We start from the raw sequence: 20,689 nt of genomic DNA, 5'->3' as shown, positions 1-20,689 counted from the left end.
ACTTTCTTGGTGGGGTTGTTGGAAGACTTGCAACAAAGTACTTAGTATCCTTCCAGATATGTAGTGAGCACCTGGCCAATAAGCAAGGTCCATATGTAAGTATACATATGGAACTAATATTTGCTCTTACCTTTATAGCTTATTCGTTTTTTTATATTAGCTGTGCAATTTTCCTAGCGATTGAAAGGACTCATCAGTAGTGCTGTCATTTGTGTTTTGCAGTGCTCTTTCTCCTGAGTTTCCTTTCCATCTCCAAGGGCAAAGTGAACCCAAATGTAATTCCTCTGTTATTCTTAGCACTAAATGGGAACTTGGGGTTCCCCATCTGGTTTGTTGGGACTTTGAAGGCATGACTGAGCTCCGGGCCATGGTTTGCTACATTCTGGCCACTAACATTCTTGTGAAGAAATAACTAGGTTGCCCCAAAGAATCAGGGAATGTGAAGAGAGAAAAAAGAAGAGGAGTGGTACGTTTCTTCGGCTTGTTAGTCTCTGAGGTCAAAGGTAGCATGACAGAACAGGATCTAAATTGAAAAGTGTGACTCTCATGAATAACATCAGCAGTGAAAAAAATATGCCTTCTGATTTCTGGTTTATGTCCTACAATTATAATACAGGAAAGGTATTGTATATTAATACTTTGGACGTAATTGACATCTTTTATGACTCTGCGAGGCCTACAGGCATTATCTCATCAACCTCAATGTTGGCGTGTGGTCAGATTGGGATAAAAAAATGTTTCCCTGGGGACGAAGGGAGCAAGGCTCAGCTGCCGCGCGTCCACTTCCCTTAGAGTGTCCTTGAGGGTCGACTCCTTCAGACACACTTGGAGTTCTCCAGTGAATACAATTTCCCGTGAAATTAAACCAAAATGGGCTAGAAAAGAGAAATTGAGCTTATTAAGTTTCTTTTTAGGCTCACTGCCCAGTTTTCTTTCAGCCTGGAATTTCTTTCTATGTGGGAATTTGCAGAGTTGGGCTAAACTAATTCTGAACTCCACAGGAGTTTATTTACTTTTTCTGCCTCACACATCATCATCACCTTTGCCATGGTCGTTATCCTTGCTATTGTGACCTAGTGCCTCTTCCTTCTAAGGAAACAGTGTGATTTCTAAAAGTGAGATGCGCAGGATACCCGTTCTACCTGAATTATTTCTGTGATTTTATCAGGTTTAATTTATTTCTTGAGCATCTAATATATGGTCAGTCATCGCTCTACATGCTTAGGAGACAGTGTGATTACAACAACATCTCTGTCCTCACTGAGCCGACATTCTTGTGAGAAGAGGAAATGAACCACACACACAATACAGATGTAAATTATATAGTATGTTACAAAGGTGCTGAGTGCTCTGTGAAAAGAAAGCAGCCCAGAGGCCAAGAGGTTGTTTCTAACTCCTCCATTCATAAAATTCCTTCAATTCCTCCTGGGAGTGTTGAGGACCAACTTTTAATTTTTAAAAACATACTCTGTGTAGCATAATGTAGAGAGAAGTTGAATCACTATGTTGTTCACCTGAAACTAATATAACATTGTGTGCCAACTCTACTCCAATTAAAAATTTAAAATAAAATAATATAAAAATAAAAGCATACTCTATAAAAGTACTTTGAGTTTCTGGAGCATATCAGAAAAATATAAGGCCTGGCATGGAAAGGCCCTACAGGCAACCAAATCTACCTTACACAGTGGGTGAGTCTCCCTTACGCAGCTGGAGAACAGTGTAACTATGATGTGTGGCCACAAAGAAATTGAAAATAAGTGAGGAAACCACATTTTCTTCATTATGTTGTGAGACTTTCTTCTCCACAGATCCCCATCTCTGACCACAAACAAGCACCCTACAGGGACATGTGCAAATCATTAAGGAAAAATACCACTGGAAATCTGGTGCTCTGAAATCAAGGCTCTCTATCTTGGTCTGCAGTTTATCAAGAGTAACATAAAACTCTCCTGACTGTGGGTTTGTTTTTAAAAAGGTAATCCGAAGAAAACAGGATGTCCCTGAGTAGATGAGCTACTAGCTTTTAGAGAAAAGGAAAAATAAAAATGCCTTATTCCTTTAAAATCTCATCTAGTATTCTTTTTCTCTCTTTACCACAAATGTTAGTACTGGGAAGACACTCAGTGATGTTCTGGATTAGAGTGAGGACTAGAGCCCAGAGACAATAAGTGACTTGCTCAAGGTCACTTAGCAGGTCAGTGGCAGAACCAGAAGGTGGCCCAACCCCCACCTTCTGGGTTCCATAACACTGCTTCTAGATTAGCTCATCAATATGTCTTCAAACACCAGATTGCATAACCCTCTACAGCTGATTGCCAAAGAAGCCAGGTAGGAAATAAATGAGAAGCCTAAGATGTTTGTGAAAGTGTTCCAGATTCTCCACAGAAATCTGAAGCAGAGCAAGGAGGAGATAGAAGATGGGGCTGACAGGGTTTACTGGGGGTGTCAGTGGGACAGCAGGTTCCCTCTCTTTTTTTTTTAAGATTTTATTTGACAGAGAGACACATAGCAAGAGAGGGAACACAAGCAGGGGGAGTGGGAGAGGGAGACGCAGGCTTCACACTGAGCAGGGACCCCGATGTGGGGCTCGATCCTAGGACCCTGGGATCATGACCCGAGCCGGAGGCGGATGCCTAACAACTGAGCCACCCAGGCGCCCCTGGGTGCTCTCTCTTTTAACTGAGAGGGCGCTGGTGCACATTGCGCTGTGAAGGACTTCCTGTGCACCTAAGTGACGTGCACTGACTGTAATGGGCATCACTTCCAGACTTGAGGACCCCAGACTTCACTGTCCTCCTGCCCATGAGGGGCTGCTGATCTTGACAGTGGGTGATGGGGACACATCCTGTGCTGTTTCCCTTCACATCCTGGTGCAGGTGGGAGAGTGAGCGTCCTGCCCTTGTCTCTACTATTAGGTAACATCTGAGCTCCTCCCGAGGGCCGGGCACTGCGCTAAGTGCTTTACTTACATTATCGTGTTTGGTCCTCACATCAGATTCTATTATCAGTCCCATTTCTGAAGAGAGAAAGCTGAGACTTGGAGAAGTTCAGTGATTGGCCCAGGGTCACAAAGCTAGTGAATGCCAAAATCAGAATTCAAATTCTCCTTCTCGGAGGGTGGGCGGTGGTTCAAAGCACGGGCCCTGGAGTCATGTTGCCACAGTATGCATCCCGCTCTGCTGCCTGTTGGCTGGGAATCATTCAGTGCATTACTCAGCCTCCCCAAGCCCCTGTCTCTTCATCTGTGAAGTCTTTTTTTTTTTTAATTTATTTATTTGACAGAGATAGAGACAGCCAGTGCGAGAGGGAACACAAGCAGGGGGAGTGGGAGAGGAAGAAGCAGGCTCAGCGGAGGAGCCCGATGTGGGGGCTCGATCCCACAACGCCGGGATCACGCCCTGAGCCGAAGGCAGACGTTTAACCGCTGTGCCACCCAGGCGCCCCTCATCTGTGAAGTTTTAACAATAATTATAGTATTTATCGAATTGTGGTGATGATTAGAGAATGCAACATTGTAACTATTGACATGTGGTTAATTACCAGTTCTATAGTAGTTAGCTGTAGTTCAACTGCAGGTTAAGTCGCATAAAATTGCTATTGCAGTAGACCGAAAACGGTAAAATACTGATGATTGAACATGGTTCAATCTAATACTACATAGGTATCCATTCTTTGTAAAATGTAACAGCGGTTCCCTTATTCATCTCATAATTTGTAAAAAGGCAGGCGATTATGTGCTTCAATATAATTTTTTCCTTTACTCACCTGCTTGTTTTAGTTTCTCTAAAGAATCACATGGAGACATCTTCTCTTCTAATGTAACAAAGCAGCCATGAGGACCTTACACGATATACACCTTTCCCAGAGCCACTAATCTGTTGAGGATGTTGCCACAGGGAACTTGGAGGAGAGGGGATTTGAAGCGAGTTTAGATTGCACAGAACAGGTTGAGGAGGAAAAGACTGATGAAATGAAGAGGGAGGAGACTGCTGGCTCCTTTAAACCACTGTGAGGGTTCTGCTGTTTGATGGAATGCCATTCCCATACTAGATGGATGATTGTGATAAACACATGTCAAGAGTCACCATTTGTCATTCTGCCCCATGGAGGCGAGCTCCTGATCGGAGGCAGGAGGTTGTTAAATTTGACACATTCAGAATGAATTCTGTGGCCTGGCTGCTCTTGACCTCTGGCTTGTCGGGGGGGGGGGGGGGGGGGTAGTCTATGATGGAAGGACTTGCAACTCAGTTGTGTTTGGGGAGGTTGCAGGGCTGGGGGAGGAAAACAAAGCCGGAATAAGAATTTTGCCTTCTTAAAAGGAAAGTCAGCTTCTTTGAGAAGAATGAATCTATGGTGCAAGAGCGGGTGGGAGGTTTCTCCTCAGCAGGACGATTTTTCTGCCCCGCCCTGAGCACTGTTCTCATTCGGCACTTGCCTCAATCCTATTTCCTTAGAATTCACATTATAGAAATAGAAATAGCTCTGGAATTCAAGTGGAACATTCTGGAGAGAGAGACAAGTCTTTCTTGTTAATACGGGAATGGTCTTTATTAAATAAAATTAGTCTCACCATTGAAATGTAAGCATTTTTTCAAGGATTCTTTAGACTTTCTTGGTATCTGGAATGGAGATTATGACTGTGTGTAGAGTACACGCTCCCTGTGATTTCAGACTTTGGCTGTGTATGTGTGTACATGTGAGCGTGTGTCTGGGGGCATGCTCCCTTATCCTCCTTCTTTCTTTCCACATCTAAAAATTCATCTAAAAGTCTTAAGATTTTTTAGCAAGGTTGACAGATTCGCCTTGGATCCTGTAATTTGTTTTTTCCCACCACGGCAGCTGTAAACTAATGAAAATACATTTACATACCCACGCACTCAGACACACTTGGAGACTGGGTTTTTTTTCCGTGTGCACTATTCCTTTTCTCTCTCTCTGTGTCTATGGTTACTGTTAAGCTGACCCTTACGGTCTGGGGCAAATACCGAAACTCGACCCAAGCGCTACTTCTCCATACAGCTGCAGAGCATTGCGGTTTCAGAGGCGTCGATGATAGATTGAAGCAAAATTCCTTCAGCTGGTTGTAGTTCAGGAAACCTGCTAAGAGCCCATCCTCAAAGGTGAGCTGTGTGGCACTCGACTGTGCTCCATTTGAAAATGCAGTGCTCTAACGTTGTTGTTTTTACAAGCCCTATGTTTATCAATTTTTCTGTCTGAGGTGATATTTTACAATATTGAATTTCATTGTTGGAAACAAGGACGCCGAACGATTTTTCTTCTTCTTTGATTCTCCCTTGCCTTCTCCTAAGTTTCGGTGAGAAGCTGTTGCTTGCAAAAACCATAACTAATTAAAAATCGAACTTATCCAGCTGCAGAGAAGGCCCAGCGGAGGACGGCCAGGGGTGGAAGAGCACAGGCTGGCTGGGGGCGCTGGCTGGTGAGAGCTGCCAAAGCCATTCATTCGTCCTCACCTTCGCTTTGTCATCAGCGCGCCTGGTGCCATTCATGAGTCAGAGGACCTAGAGAGACACCGTCTGGGGAAGGGCAGGGGATGGCTTACCCGTTACCACAAGCTCTGCTTGCACCGGCCTGACCAACAGCTCCTCGGCGTGCAGGGCGGGAGCGCACGCCGGACCTGGCCGCGGTGGAAACCGGTTCTCAGGTCCCGGCCGCGCTCCTTCCCGGCACATCAGGGGGCCTGCTGCTGTCAGGCCGGCCGGCCGCCGATTGGTTGGGAGGAGGGCAGTAATCCGAACTGCCTTTTGTATTTGTCTAATCAGGGTAGCCGTTGGATTGCAGGTTCCGAGCGGAGGTGCCTGGGTGGTGTCGGACACCTGTGTCTTAGCTCTTGCCTTCCTGGGGCTGGTGCCCGGGGATCCTTTCCGGGCCAGAATCGCGCCTCTGTCCCACCTCCCTCGAGTCCCCGAGTCCCCGAGCCCCCTCGGCGGGCCGCCGTGGCCCCGTGTCACGCTGGACAGAGATCTTCGACAGATAACTGAGGACAATGGAAATGCCGGCTTAGACTTCCTTAAGGTAAGTCCATTTTAAGCCAGATATTTCTCTACATTATTTCTACATTGCTCGTGACAGCAATGCCAGCATTGGGAAGGTAAATTAAAGAGAGGCAGGGAAGTTGTTTCGTTTAGACCTTTTTGATGAAATTGCTGTCAATTGGCCGCCAGATGCGTTGGCAAAATGATACCAAGGCATAAATAAAGATGTAAATGGCGGGGTGGGGGGGACTTGACAAATTGTTGTAACCCTTGCAGGCGGTTGACACTTCATTGTGCACTCCTTCCTATCTGATGAGAAACTCAAGTGATGATAGAATAAAGTAACTTTTAATTAAGGCCAACAAATATATATGCCAGCTCGTACAATAAAATAAAATCGGATTGAATATCTTCGCTCCTTTCGATTACGCAACTCCAGGATTTATAGTCTAATTCTAATTGCCACTTATTTTTAAAGCTGTCTTTAACTTTTCCTCTTGTGGTATGAAAGCAGTTTTTCTTTTTAAGGTTTGTCCAACATAGTAAAATTAGCGAATTTCACTTTAGCGACAGGTTTGACTGTATTGCTTGGATCGCTTTGCTCATTCTGATGTTTGAGAAAAAGGCAGATTCTAAATGCAAGCACCTAAGTGAGATGCTTAGGAATATTAAGCTCTATCCTGATTTCATTTTCCTTTAAGTTGGTTGACAAATACTTCGGGGACCATCCTGTCTCCCCTCTTGAATTGCCGTCAGCATACCTGTAATTCTAGGATTTAGTAATTCGAGGTTGGTGAAAAGACTAGTGGTTTGGGACTAGTGCTTACACCCCTGCCTGTTTTGTTGTGATAGAAAGGAAGTAATTTTCCCTTTGATTTTGATATTTTTAATGAAAACATTCTATAAATGGGTAAAGGTCCATTTATAAATCCAAAGAGGTTTTGAGACTACTATCCCACCTTTTTAATCCCAAAGATAGAAACACCTTCATGAAACAAGTTTTCCTCATTCACCAATTCTGAATGATTCTGTTCAGGTAGCAAACATAATAAAACAGATGGAGGTGGCAAAAAAGCAGAGAAGCATTTAGGAACCATTCACTCACCATCTATGCCAATCATCCTGAAATAGGTCTTTTTCTTCCAATGTTTGTAGCCAGCTGGAAAATTCCATCTTTCTCATCTGTTAGCTAACTTGTTTTTATAAAAAACATTTTCCTACAATAAGTGATACTTACTGATACTAAGTATAAATACTAAAAATGAATGATGAATGAAAACATCAGAAATAACATTACCCATGGGCTGAAGAGTGGTCATGGCACAGGTCTACAGTAATCCTCTTAAATATAATACATGTGCGAATAGCACAGATGGTTGATGATAATTGAAAAATCAGATCAGTTGGTAGGTAGATAGGTAGACGCCAAGTGAATTCATAAATGTCGAGGGAGTTAAAGGAGAAATGGACATTGGAAAGCTAAATAAATATTGTATATTTAGCATCAATTTTAATTTCAAAAATCTACCTTCCCTTATGAATTACAACCTAGAAAATGTACAAACCAAGATGATTTCCTGGGTTAAGGATGTCATTTTTGTATGGAGAAGGATAGATGCTACCTTAGTCCCAATCACTATCTTAAAACACACACACACACACACACACACACACCACTATTCAAAAAACCCCAGTTCTTTAAAAAGGTACAGACAGGAAGAGAGAGCTAGTTGAAAAACCTCTTATCTCTAGTTAAAAAATAAAGGCACAGAAACCCCACATTCCATATTAAGAGTATAGAAAGCCCTTGTACATATCTGCAGAGTAGCAGGGCCCCCCAAATATGTAATGTAACACAGTCGTTAATAACTAAGACACACATACACACACACATACATTTCATCTCAAGAACAGTATCATTAGAAAGTAAGATTGGGGCAGGGAATTAAGTTTCTTAAATTCATTTTCTTCCCCAGTGACAATTGTTTAAAATATCCTTTCTGGAGCTGTGGAATGCCTGCCTGACTCCCTCGAGCGCAGGGTGGTGAGGGTCCCCTCTGGTGTTGTGGACAGCACACAATGGGGCATAATGGAGTGCCCTCAGCTCCCCCTCCCAGACACACATCGCGTATGCCATTGGCTCTGCTTGAAATGTTCAGTTATGCAAATGAAAGCTGCCTACGTCAGACCCCACTCCCTCCCCCGCTCTTTCTCCCTCCCTCCCTCCCTCGGAAGGGCCGTGATCTCAGCCTTTTGCCCCTGACTTTGCTAAGCTGGGCAGGCCTGTGAGCTCAGAAGCTGGAACAGCTGGTGAACCTCGCTTTGCTCCGTGTGCTAAGGCCATAGGGACAGACGAGTGAGCTGGGGTTCCCTAGCTCTAGACACATGGAAAAAGAAGCAGCTTCCCATGGCCGCTCCTCTCTAGGTGGCTTCCTTATAATGTTTCTGGTTAACCGGAAAAAGTCGGCACTCATTGTTAGGCCAAGCCTCTAGAAGGCATGTTTAAAAACAACAGCAGCAACTTCCAGCAACCCTAATGTTCCCGTTTTGGAGACAAGGGGGAAACGACACGGCAGGACACGTGGATGGTTTTGGAAGGCAGGAACTGAAGCAGTCCCTGGTCACTTTGCCTCTCAGCTGGACAGATTGGGCTAAAAAAAAATGTCAAATGACGGCGACAGGGTGGTATTTGTAGTTTCTCATCTGATATCACAGGGAGAAAAGCCTTTAAACAACTTCCGTGACCTGAAACTGGTAGGATTGCTCCAATGTCCCATCAAGTGACCGAGGGAGCACTGGCGTCGGACACTTTAAGTGGGACTCTGCTTGTACACTCCAGGCCTGGTTTTAACGCCACGGGTCTGGCCGTGGAATTTAAATGAGCCCCGCCCTGAAAAGCTATGGCTGTTTGCAATCACTTGTTTTTTTCCCCGAGTACCAAAGCTCCTTAGTGACCAATAAAGCTGCCAGTACACCGTTCCCACCAAAAACTGGGGTCAGCATTCCAGACCAGCCCTTCAGGGCAGTGGTCCCGCAATTCGACCCCGAGGTCCGGTCTCCAAGTTCCTTCCTTAGAAGCTTGTCTTACTGACCTGATATTTATGCAGTGATTTCTCACTTGTTTGTTAAACATGCCTCATTACTTCCTGTCTCTGATGCATGTCGGTCAGTATCCTCATGGCAGCTTGGAAGAGAGAAAGGGGATGAAATGGAAGGATGTATCCAATGGCACCAAGAAAGGAGTGAGAAAGTAGAAACTGAAATGCATGCGCTGCTCCTTCCTTTTCTGTCTTTCTGTCCAAGGAGGAATCAGAAAGCCTTAATCCTCTCCCTCAGAGGTTCTGTCTGGGCGCTAAAAATGCCTCAGTCCAGAAATAAGCTGCCCTCTTAACTGGATGACTCGGTGGCTGGGAGAGGGGGTCAGAGGCCTACAGTCAATGCAGCGAATCCGGTGTGGAGTGCGGTGTGCGTGTGCACACGCGTGTATATGCATTTGTGCACCTGTATGTGTGCCTACGTCCCAACGTTCACCCAAACAACTCCCAACCCCAGGGGTGTGTTGGTGAAGTTTGTCTGAAGCTTAACTGAGAAGGACAGCGACCTCTCTGCTGTGGCCTTTTCCTAGAGAGGCCTGACCATTCCTTTATAGCAGATTTCAGCCCAGGCCCCCTGACAAGGGAGGCCAGACCGGAGCTGCGGGTGAGCTAGTCTGAGGGCGGCTGCTGTTGCCTCCGAAGGCATTCCAGGAATGTTAATGGTATGCCTGAGTGGAGGGCTTCACAGCCCAGAGCTCAGGGCTGAGAACTGCTCTGTGGCCATCTGTTGAGGCTCCGGAAGTCTCATAGCAACAGCTTCTCAAGAATGGTGCCTTTTTTTTTTTTAATTAAAATTAACTAACACAAAACCCAAAACTGCTCCACTGCTCAAGAAGAATCAGGACAGGATTCGGATTCTTTCTATAGAATGATGAGCTTTTAAGGAAGAAAAGCCCCCACATCCTTAATTCCTGTTCTTTAAATGAGCAATTTGTACTTGGTGTTGAGGTCTTAATTTTTTTCCCCTAGGGTAGGATTCTTTTTGGAAAAAGGGGAGAGGTGAAAACAAGTTTCCAAAGCCATGGAAAAATAATTGGCAAAAATATGGTTAAGAAAAAAAGTGGTCGGAATTTTGAGATTTTCCTGGTATTTGTTGCGTTTAGTGACCCTGTCAGCCAGCAGCTGCATTTTTTCCCTCTGTAATAATGTGAGCTTTATAAACCTGGCTGTTTAGTTAGTGAAATGAACTTCAGACAAAGATGCTAATTTTACTGTGACCATATTTGCGTTCCAATATGAGTCTCTTGAATCTGGGTTAATGGTAGCCCTTTAAAAAAGCGAGAGGAGAAGCAGTATTTGTAGTTGGTTACTTTTCAATTAATGAGGCCTTAAGTTAGCTATTTCCAAAACCAAGTTTGTTCCTCAGGATAGAAGGATCTGGAAAATGATGAACACCTGAAGCCTGACAAGCAGCTGTGTGTACAGAGGCAGGTACACTAGACAGAGACAAAAGAGTTATATCCCAGACTCTACCCGTTACTGGGCTTTTTGAGGAAGGTACCCAACTCCTAGAGTATGTTCTTTGTCTGCGAATTGGATTTCTGCATTGTCAGGAAGGGTAACTATAATCACATAAAAGGACCGCGGGAAATAATCCTTGAATCTGAACGGCATTTTTTTTTTAAAAGACTTTATGTATTTATTTGACGGAGAGAGAGACAGCCAGCGAGAGAGGGAACAAAAGCAGGGGGAGTGGGAGAGGAAGAAGCAGGCTCCCAGCGGAGGAGCCTGATGTAGGGCTCGATCCCAGAACACTGGGATCACACCCTGAGCCGAAGGCAGACGCTTAAGGACTGCGCCACCCAGGCGCCCCTGAGTGGCATTTCTGAAGGAGTATTCTATGCTGTCACTCTTGCCGTTGTACAACCCTGGGAAAATACCTTCGTGAGAACTTTATGTCCTTTTCAGTTTTCAGTGCGATGTTTTAAAATTTCCTTCCAGTCTTACCAAATAAAATTTCCCAGTGGGGTCGCAAAATCTTCCAACGAGCGCTTGTGCCTCCCCAAGTGTGATCCTTGAGTACAGTACATACGTGAGGTACTTCCTGGTATTCTTGAATGGTAGTGCCTCTTCTACTCATGAAGCGTTGTTCAGATCTGATGTACTGTCCCTGATGGTCAAAGGGAATGCCACCAACCCCCAGGAAAAGGAAATGGGCTCCGAGTTTGGTTTCTGGAATGTGGGTACTTAAGAAGTCTTCCTTCTATAAAAAGCCAGACCACTTACCCTCTCTGTGCCTGTTGCCTCATGTATAAAACTAAGCAATTAATATTTACGGAGTACGGACCGTGTGCCAGTTGTATTTCTAGATGCCGGGTTGAGGATTGTGAGCAAATGTAGACAAAAACTCTTGCACACATTCTGGTCAAGGGAGACAGATAACAAACCCAAATAAGTCAGTTGTGTCGAGGGTTATAAACTGATAACCGCTGTGGGAAAACATAAAGCAGGGACGTGTGGTATATGATGAGTATATGATGGCTGAGAGGGATATTGCAGTTTTCTAAAGGGCTGCCAGAGAAGGCCGCACTAATGTGGTTTTTGAAGGAGGGTGGTGAGCTGGGGAAGAGCACCAGAAGCAGAGAACAGCGAGTGCAAAGGCCCGGGAGCGGGGATGTGGGAGGCTTAAATGACTTGTTTGAGGAAGAGGGGAGGCCAGTGCAAGGAGGGGCAGAGGTCCGGGCCTCCTGCCTATTTACTCTGAATGAACCCTCTGAACTTCCTTCACAGAGCTGTTGAGAGGTATTAATGAAATCATTCATTTAAAGCCTCTAGCACAGTGCCAACCACACAGAAAAATTTCTGTAATTGTTAGCTATTGTCTATTTGTTTATTATTACTACTACCTAGGATTTAAAGACAGAGCGATGTGAGCACATGGAAGACGGCTTTGTTCAGATCAAAACTGATTATTCTTACGGGAATCAAACTCCCAACCTTGGCTCCCTAAGTATTCAATTCTGTCACCTAAAGAGGACCCAATTCTCCATCTGCACACATACAGAGGGGAAAATGTACTTTTTACAAACTGGCCTTGTTTTAGCCAAACCATTGCTTCTATTATGAAAGTACTAAATCCATACTCACTAGGGACAGGTGTATTTTGAGACATTTGGTTTAAGTTTCAACTACAAAATCCTATTGAATTCCACTGAATTCCCATGTGATTGCAATGCACTCGTGTTTGAGTTTTGATGTCGGCCATCGGATTCAAATTGAGGAGGAACTTGTTGCAGATATAAGGAAAATGAGGAATCGAGGTCTTTTCCTTCTCTCCAGAGCCCAGAAGCAAGATTGGATTTCCAGGGCAGTTCGAGAACCATCTCTCAAGATAATCTTCCTAGACACTGAGCATGTCTGGATCCTATTAATCTCCTCCTTTGCGCCTGAAGGATTTGGGGTATAACTCATGTCAAGTGATGACTAGCTCAGAAACTAGAAGCAAGGGGATCCTTTTCTCCAAGCATTTGAAGACCATCATTTAGAATTGGGGTAGTCTTGCTCTAGAACCAAAATAAGTGACTTGGGAATAATCAAACAAAATACTTGATGGCAACTTAATCATCAACAAAGGGAAAGGCTATCTAAAAATGTACATCCTCAGCAATAGAAATGTTCTAGGAGAAGATGGGTAACCCACGGTCAGAGAGGTTGTCCAACATTTGAACACCAGCTTGACTTCTAATATTTCTTCCAAATTTTGTTGTTCTGTCTTCTTCTGAGATCTGCTTGTTGAAAACTAAATTCTGCAGGAAATGTCACCTTAAATTCTCTTTAACCAACAGCTTGGTTGGGGGATTCTGAGAGCAAGAAACAACTAGTTGTGGAGACTCTGTTTCACTTAGGTGAGGGGCGGCCAGGGGAGTAAACTTCCTGCAGCCTCGACCCTGGTCCTGGTGTCTGGAGCCCCAGTGCTCCCCAGGGCTGACTACACTGTGCTCCTCTTCACAGATTCTGAGGTCAGCATGTTGTCATATCACCACTGCTTGCTGCAAAGTTGCTTAGTTATGGTCAGTGGGTAGAACGGACTCTAGCTCATTTCTTCTTTTGAATCAACACTTTAATTATGCTTATTATGTTCTACGTGGTCTGTTAAAATGCTCTCATAATGACCCTACGGCAAAGCTGCAGTTTTAATCCCCATTTACCAGGTTAAACAATTGACATAACCAGTTCAGTAACTAATCAATCCAAGGTCACCCAATGACCGAGCTGGAATTGAACCCATGCAGTCAGCCAGCAGGGTCTGCACTCTTAAATCCTACATTGGATGTGCTCACAAAATATTCTATGCACCTTTTTCATCTGTTATAGCTCTCCTGTTGATTTAGAGAAAACAGGTGATCTGGCATATCATTACACTTTATTGCCCTCTGTGAGGGCAAAGAATGGAACCTGTCGATACCCAGTGCCTAGCATAGTACCTGGGGCATGGCAGATACTCAAATATTTGTTGAATGAGTGAGGGAGTGTGGGTGTGACATGAATAAACAGTAGGAAGGCCATAGAAATGCCTTCCTGATTGCCCGGAGCTACAGAGACATACGTGATGGCAGGATGTCACTTAATATAGAAACTTCGAAGTTACAAAACAGATCAAATTAGAGGTGAGGGTTTAATAGGGCAATTATTTGAACCAGTATCAATGGTTGCATCCCTTGTTAGATGTTCATTGATACTTTGATCGTCACATCACACTGGAAATCATGCCCATAAAAGTGCCCTCGCGTGAAAAAATAGTGCCCTCGGACTAACACCTGCCACATGAGAATTGGGGAAGGAGCAAACCAGGGAACCATGAATTCCACTAAATCAGGGTTTTAGTGTGGGATTTGGACTCAGTGCATTTAACAATTGGATATTGAGAGTCACAGACTTATTATGGGGTGGGGAAAGAAAGCCTGAGTTCTGGCCAATGCTGGTGCCTGAGGGAACATTTGGATGCAATGAACATAAACCCACTCAGACCAGCTCAAACTAAAAAAAAAAGGGTTCTTGGAAAAGATATGAGGGTGGCTTGTGGAAATCCAATTGTAGGAAGCCATTAACACTTCAGGTTTAACCTAATTATTCAGTCAGAAGGAGTTAGAAACCTGAGTGTGAGTTCCCATCTTGGCATTGCTGAGTTTGTCACCTTGGTTAAATTACTCAGTGTTTCTGGGTCTTGTTTACCCATCTGAAAAATAGGAAATAATGAAAGTATCTACCCTGTTGGGTTGTTATGTAGATTAAATGAGGTCATACATATAAAGCTTGGAACACTGCCCGATACATAGTAAAAGGTCAATAACCATTATCCTTTATTACAATTTAGCAAGTAGGCAGCTCTTGACTTCTCGTTGGACTGCATAGTCCCTTGTTTTAGTTGACTTTGAACATCAGTTCCATTGCTCTTCCTTCAGACTAATTTCCTGGAAAACTTGGTTCTAAGGTTAATTGAATGGCATGGTGATGTCATCAAGGCTCCAGGCTTATCTATTCCCATTCTAACCTCCTTAGCATGATGATTTTTCATCCCCAGATTTGCCCCTAGTGATTACAATATGGCTGCTGCAGCTCCAGGCATCACCTACTCACACAATTGTGTCCAAGAGCAGGATGGAGTTCCAGTTTTGTGTATTTTATCAAGAATGAGGAACGTTTTTCCAAAAAACCCTTCTGCACACTTTCTTTGGTCAGATCTCATTAGCTAGGGTTTTGTCCTATGCCCCTGCCTAGATTCATAACTGGCGGGGGAATGAGAATACCGTGATTGGTGTAGATCAAGAATGATTTATCTCTTGGGGCTATGGAAGTACCTACCTTCCTGAATACATGGTCATCTGGTACTACAACTGAATCAGAATTGTGTCTGTCAGGAAGAAGGGGACACACACAGAAGAAGAATCCTATTTGCTATAGAAAAATATATATATATACACACATATATATAAATGGGAGGAAACACACACACACACAGACCTGCAAAGAGATGGTACATGACGAAGTGAGGGAGAACCTGACAATATTTTTTAATCCCTGAGGCCATCTCCATTCATGCCCTTTCCAAAAAATTCCCATTTTTGCTTAAATTTCTATGTAGGTTCAGTGTCACTTGTGTCATTTTCAGTAATAGCAACAAAATGCTATCTGAGGCATGTCCCCAAACTTCTGGGTTTCTGTCCTCCCACATTGGCTTGTGTGCGGCCCTGGCTCGCCACAGAGCTGTTGTTGGGTTCTACTCCAGGTGTCCTCACAACTCTTGAACTTTCTTCACCTGGTTAACTCAGCCTCTGTGCTCCAGTTCCAAGTCCCACTGACAACAACCTGATTGCTGGGGGTAGGCTGGCCCAGCCTCATCCCTTCGGCAGGGGCTTGGTCGGAGCCATGCTTTTCTAGAAGAGTTGCAAGCAAGGACACAACACCATCTGTCTCTGACAAAAACACATGCTAGTCCTGCCCAATCCTTCCTAAAATGGCTCTGTACCCAATTGAACATTTTTCATAAATAAAATGGTTACAGATATACAAGTGCCTTTGACAGGGAGTTAAAGTCTGGTGGCTCTATTCCCTTTGGCCTGGTTTAAATAGGAGAAGAAAGAGAATTCTTGATTCATATCAGGAGAGAAATAGTGAGAGATTTGAGGAGGAAGGGACTAGGAGAGCTGAGTGAAGTCCTAAATGAAATCAGCGTGGCCATCCAGGGCGGGCCAATTGGGAGAACCAAGTAGGACTAAGGAGAAAGAGCCCTACGGAAGGTAGAAATAGAAGAAGTTGAGCCTGTGGTTCGGTGAGTGTGGATAACTCTTTATTTTTTAATATGTATTTTTATTTCTTTATTATGAAAATGTCCAAACATTCGTAAAGGTAAAGAGTACCACAGATTCCCACACACCGCCATATCTGGCCGGATGTTAAGGAGAGCAAGTCTGAGAGGAGGAGGGAGCAGGATCCAGTGAAGGACAAAACAATCAATGACAGATGTATTAGTGAACTTGTCAGGAGTGGACAGGAAGTTGAAATCCAAGATGTTTGTTCTTCTTAATCATAGACTAATGGAATAATTGCTAAATGAGGTCTGGCCCCTTGTTCTTTGAGTAGAGATTATGTAATCCGAGGAAACAGAGCCCCATGGCCTAATCTCCAAATTGCTGGGGGGTCTCACACGGTGACAAGACTAGGAAATCAGGAGGTGGAGGCATCATTGATTTCACACTCAGCAACTGTTGATCTGCACTCTCCCAGGCACTGTGCTAGGCTTTCTGGCATGCAGATCTGAAAGACAGGGGCCTTGCTGTCATAGAATGCAGTGTGTAGTGGGAGAAATAGACAAGAAAATCTGTAAGAGGCATGCCATGGTAGCCCAGAGTTTTTCTGGTAGCATAGAATAGGTGAAAGCTTCCTGTAGGAAGATGAATGCCTTGATTTTTAAAAGGATGAATAGGAGTTAGGTAGGTGGATTTAGTGGGTAAAGGCATTTTAGACAAAGTAAACAAACAGGTGCTTGAACTGGACCTTAAGTCAGGGCTGTGGGGTGACTGTATGCTTGTGACCTTCTGGAAGAGGGGCAGAAATGAGGTGGGAGCAGGGCTGCAGTCCAGCCCACGCTTTGCTCCCCGGAGCAGCTGCGGCCACTTGGAGGAGGGGCCTCTGTGTGATTTGCACAAGGTGCCAGGTGGGCTCAGGGGAGCCCTGTTGGAATGTATTTAGGATTCTTTGGGGAACATAGGTGCTCTTGAGTTTAAGCAGGATCCTGAAGGTGATGGGAAGCTAATGAAGGATATAAAAGGCAGACCAGCGACAAAAATCAGATCTGTGTTTGAGAAAGGCCATTCTGGCTGCATCTGGGAAGATGGCAAGCCTGGAAAAGAAACCGGTGGGAAAAAAAGAGGACCGGTTCAGGTGAGAAATAATGGCGGCCTGCACTAAGACTACGGTGGGGGAAGCGGAAGGGGTGGATTCAAGGTCCCAAAAGTAGAACGGGTGGACTTGATGACAGCCTGGCTCTTTGGGTGAAGGAGAGGGGGGCGGTTAGGATGACTCCCTGGTTTTCAGCTTCAGCAGCTCAGTGGAAGATTATAGCTTCCTAGCAAAGACTGATAAACCTAAGAACTTTGACATAGTGTGTGGTAAGGTGTTAGCTATTAGATAACAATAAAAAGTTCCTTATTTAAGCATCATGGTTAAAGATTAAAAGGAAGGCTTCAATAGTAGCTTTTGAGACAGAGAAAAAAACACCCTGATCTTGAGCTATGCCTCTTCAGAGAACGAGCAACTGATATTAAAGGAAATTGTTACTGCCCCTTCCAGGTACAGCCAAACCTCCGGCAGTGGGTAATCAGTCCTTTCAAGATAGGACAGAGAATAACGCCCAGCTGCAGCCAGCTAGTTCAACACCCTTTCTCTTCCTTTCAAGAATAAAATGATAGTAACGCAGAGGATCCCAAACCTTTTCCCATTTTTTCGGAGAAAGCAGGATTTTCTTTTGTTCCCGATGGCGGACATGTCAGTAGTGTTCTTTCTGTCTCCCTGTACTTCCTGTGATGGTAGAGTAGCTCAGCCTTTGGAGTTGAATGGTCCTGGGTTTGAATTCCAAGTTCATCGTCTTCTATCTAGAGATGGGCAGGACACAAGTCCATGAACCTCATCTGTAAATTGGAGGAAATATGATCTACCTCACAGGGCTGTTCCGAGGATAAGGGACAGATAGTGAGAGTGAAGTGCCTGACCTCAGGCCTGGCAGGGAGCACGCTCGCCACAGAGCTGGTGGTGAAGGTGGCCATTGTTGCTGCTGTTCTTGTGTTTTTGTTTTTGTGGGGTTTTTTTTAAAGATTTTATTTATTTATTGGAGAGAGAGAGTGGAGGGGGAGGGGGAAGGTCAGAGGGAGAGGGAGAAGCAGACTCCCTGATGAGCAGGGAGCCCCGAAAGAGGTGTGTGCCATGATGCCATGTGAGTCAAAGGGCAGGTAACATAGACTGCTTGCTCCTTCCCGATGTGCCTTGGAATACTGGGCTACTTATGTTCAAGGTAGAGAAGCACACCATTGGACTATAGAAACCACTGGAAAGAAGGCAGAGAACTATGCTACTCCTGGTTTTCACATGAGCAGGGTGTTTTCCTGGGATACAGAAGGCCACTGAAGCTACTCTTGGTATGACATTTAATAATTCAACAAAGAATATTTATTGTTAACTACCAGCATGAGGCTTCAGCGGCCAACTGCACCCAAAGAAAATGTGCTTAACCGTCTTATCAAGAAACAGTCTTGATAAGACACTTGGTGACTGTAACTTTGGTCACTGCTCTGGAATGTTCCTGATGGTGCTGCCAGTTTTCATGGCCCATAGGTATGATGTTTTTATAAATGCCCCCATTTATGCTTTCACAAATTAAAAATGCTTTTTCGCTGTGCTGGAATTGAAAACAAACAGCTAGTCTCCTGTGGGAAGAGGAGTATTGGGAATTCAGGAGTTACTAGTGTTAAGGTGCCAGGGATCAGAACTTTATGTTCAAGCACAGAGTGTTATCGTTCTTGGTTGCCACTGAATCCCCGTGGAGAAACACAAGGATCAAACCGAGTTTGAGAATCAGAGAAAAGTGGAAAGTCTCTTTTTCATACTACTCTGAGATCTGTTATACCTTTGAGAAAGAAAGAGAAGAGCTATCAAAGCGTTTAAAATGAGCCATTCATAACTTGTTCTCCAGAAAAGAGAAAGAAGAAAATTCAGTGAGTTAAAAATTTAAATAAGTAGTTCTCAACCAAGGTGATTTTATCTCCCAGGGGACAGTTGACATTTTTGATCTGGAGACATTCTTGGTGGTCACAAGTGGGGCGGTGTGCTACTGGCATCCAGAGGACAGAGGTCAGGGATGTTGCGGAACAGCCTGCAAAGCACTGGACAGTCCCCATAACAAAGGATCGCCTGGCCCAAATGGTGCCAAGGCTGAGAAACCCTGAGTTAAATAATGGCTGGTGGGAGCACCAGGTGGTTATTATTCAACATGGGACTGTCTCTTTCAGCAGGAAATTAGCCTGCCTATTGCTTTTCGAGAATTGAAATTACTTTCCTCCATTTGTATAGGGGAAAAACTGGTCTACCTTCTTACGGGCTTAGTCTGGGCTGTCTGCTTTGTACGTAAGTCTCATATCGCCAGGCGGTTCAGTCCAAAAAATCATCAGGCCAGTTACTGGGGCAATTGTGGGTGGGAAAAACCAACAACCAGATTGACTAAAGTGTTGGCTTTTTAAACTGGTTGGCTGAACACCCTGTGGACACGCAGCTCTTTTGTGGCCATAAAGGGCGGAGTAGGAGAGGGAGGCGAGAAAGTCCCTCCACATTTCAAGGCTCCCCTTTAAGGAAAGGGAAAGGTGGCTCTTCAAAGGCTTGCCAAGCGTGAAGCCATCCAGGAGTGGTCACAGAACCTTCCTTCTGTTCTTTCTTCTCTGTTCTCCTTGATTGTCTTTATTTCACAAACTGTTTCTTGAGTACTTTCCAACCCAATTCTTGTGCTAAGTACTGCTCATGACGCAAAAAACTCAGATGGTTCTAAGAACAGCTAGAAAGTTACAGAGCCCTGTAGATCATCCTGCTATCTCAAAGAGGAGAAGGTGGACAAAGGGCTTTTCCCCAGATTTTAGGTATTCATATCTTACAAGGTATAAAAGTAAGCCACATTTTGCTATGCATTTAATTGTGTCTTATTGAAAACTGTAAAAAAGTATAAATTGGTGATAAATGACTGCTATGGCCATATGTCAATTTTCTGGATTTTATTCTCTGTGGAAAGCTTTTGCTTTATTTTTGAAAGATGAGCCAAGTCTGGGGCTTACTAAAGGAAGTATATTCGTAGATAGTAGGCAAAAGTAAAATTCATGGCAGTAAATAAACTTATTTGTAGGAAATAGTTTTTAAGCTGAATCCCTCTTAGCCTGTAGGAAATCAAATTACTTTTCACCGTGACGAATGTCATTACGTCTTCCGATGCTTTAATAGAACTCCCTGCGCAAAAAGGACGTAAGTGTGAAGGGGGAGAGCCGGAAGTCATACTGCCTGGATTCTGATCCTGGCTCTGCTGCCGACTTTCTGAGACTATGGAACTTGGAGCAGACCACTTCTCTCCCAGTGCCTCAGTTTTATTATCGTCAAAATGAGGGTAATAGTATTTTCTTCAGACGGTGATTATAAGGATTAAATGAGCTAATGCAAGTAACTAGCACAAAGTGCTCGATATGTGTTATTTTTGTCGTCATCACCAACACTTTGCGCTGTATTCTATTCCGTATTTGTACTAAGCTGGAGGCTGATGGATGGGCCCCCTGCAGCTTGCCCGAATCCAACGTGCTGTAAATGCTCCTGGCGTTGATCAGCTTGTGTTCCTTGAGATGGAGATCTTTGAAAGATGCATACTCTGAAACTAACAGGACTGAGATTTACTCACTTGTAACTGAAGTCTCTGGCTTTCTATGCAGTATCACCCCTGAAATACTGGAATAAGAGCAGCATCTTAGGTTCCTAAGGCTTGAATGCATTCCAGTCTTGAGGCAACGGGGGCCATATAGGAGAACTTGAGCTTCTGATTGCCTTAGAAGAGGGTGCTTTTAACCCCCACTCCAGCCT

General features: G+C 44.3%; 1 protein-coding gene across 4 annotated transcripts in view; it reads left to right on the top strand.

Moving 5' to 3' along the window:
- Positions 1-20,689, top strand: part of SHROOM3 (shroom family member 3) — a 303,549-nt gene that overhangs the window by 130,092 nt on the left and 152,768 nt on the right. For 2 of the 4 annotated variants that reach the window (XM_034671652.1, XM_034671654.1), the window contains exon 1: positions 5,439-6,036. The exons of 1 other annotated variant lie outside the window; for it this stretch is intronic. The gene's annotated coding sequence lies outside the window, so the exon portion shown is untranslated. Of the gene's footprint in view, positions 1-5,009; positions 5,124-5,438; positions 6,037-20,689 lie in introns of those variants that run through there. One more of the 4 variants, XM_034671655.1, reaches the window with a different exon arrangement.

This window comes from Ailuropoda melanoleuca, chromosome 11 (assembly GCF_002007445.2).
Source record: "Ailuropoda melanoleuca isolate Jingjing chromosome 11, ASM200744v2, whole genome shotgun sequence".
NCBI lineage: Eukaryota > Metazoa > Chordata > Mammalia > Carnivora > Ursidae > Ailuropoda > Ailuropoda melanoleuca.
The sequence above is the reverse complement of the archived record's forward strand: the minus strand, read 5'-3'. Positions and strand labels throughout refer to the sequence as shown.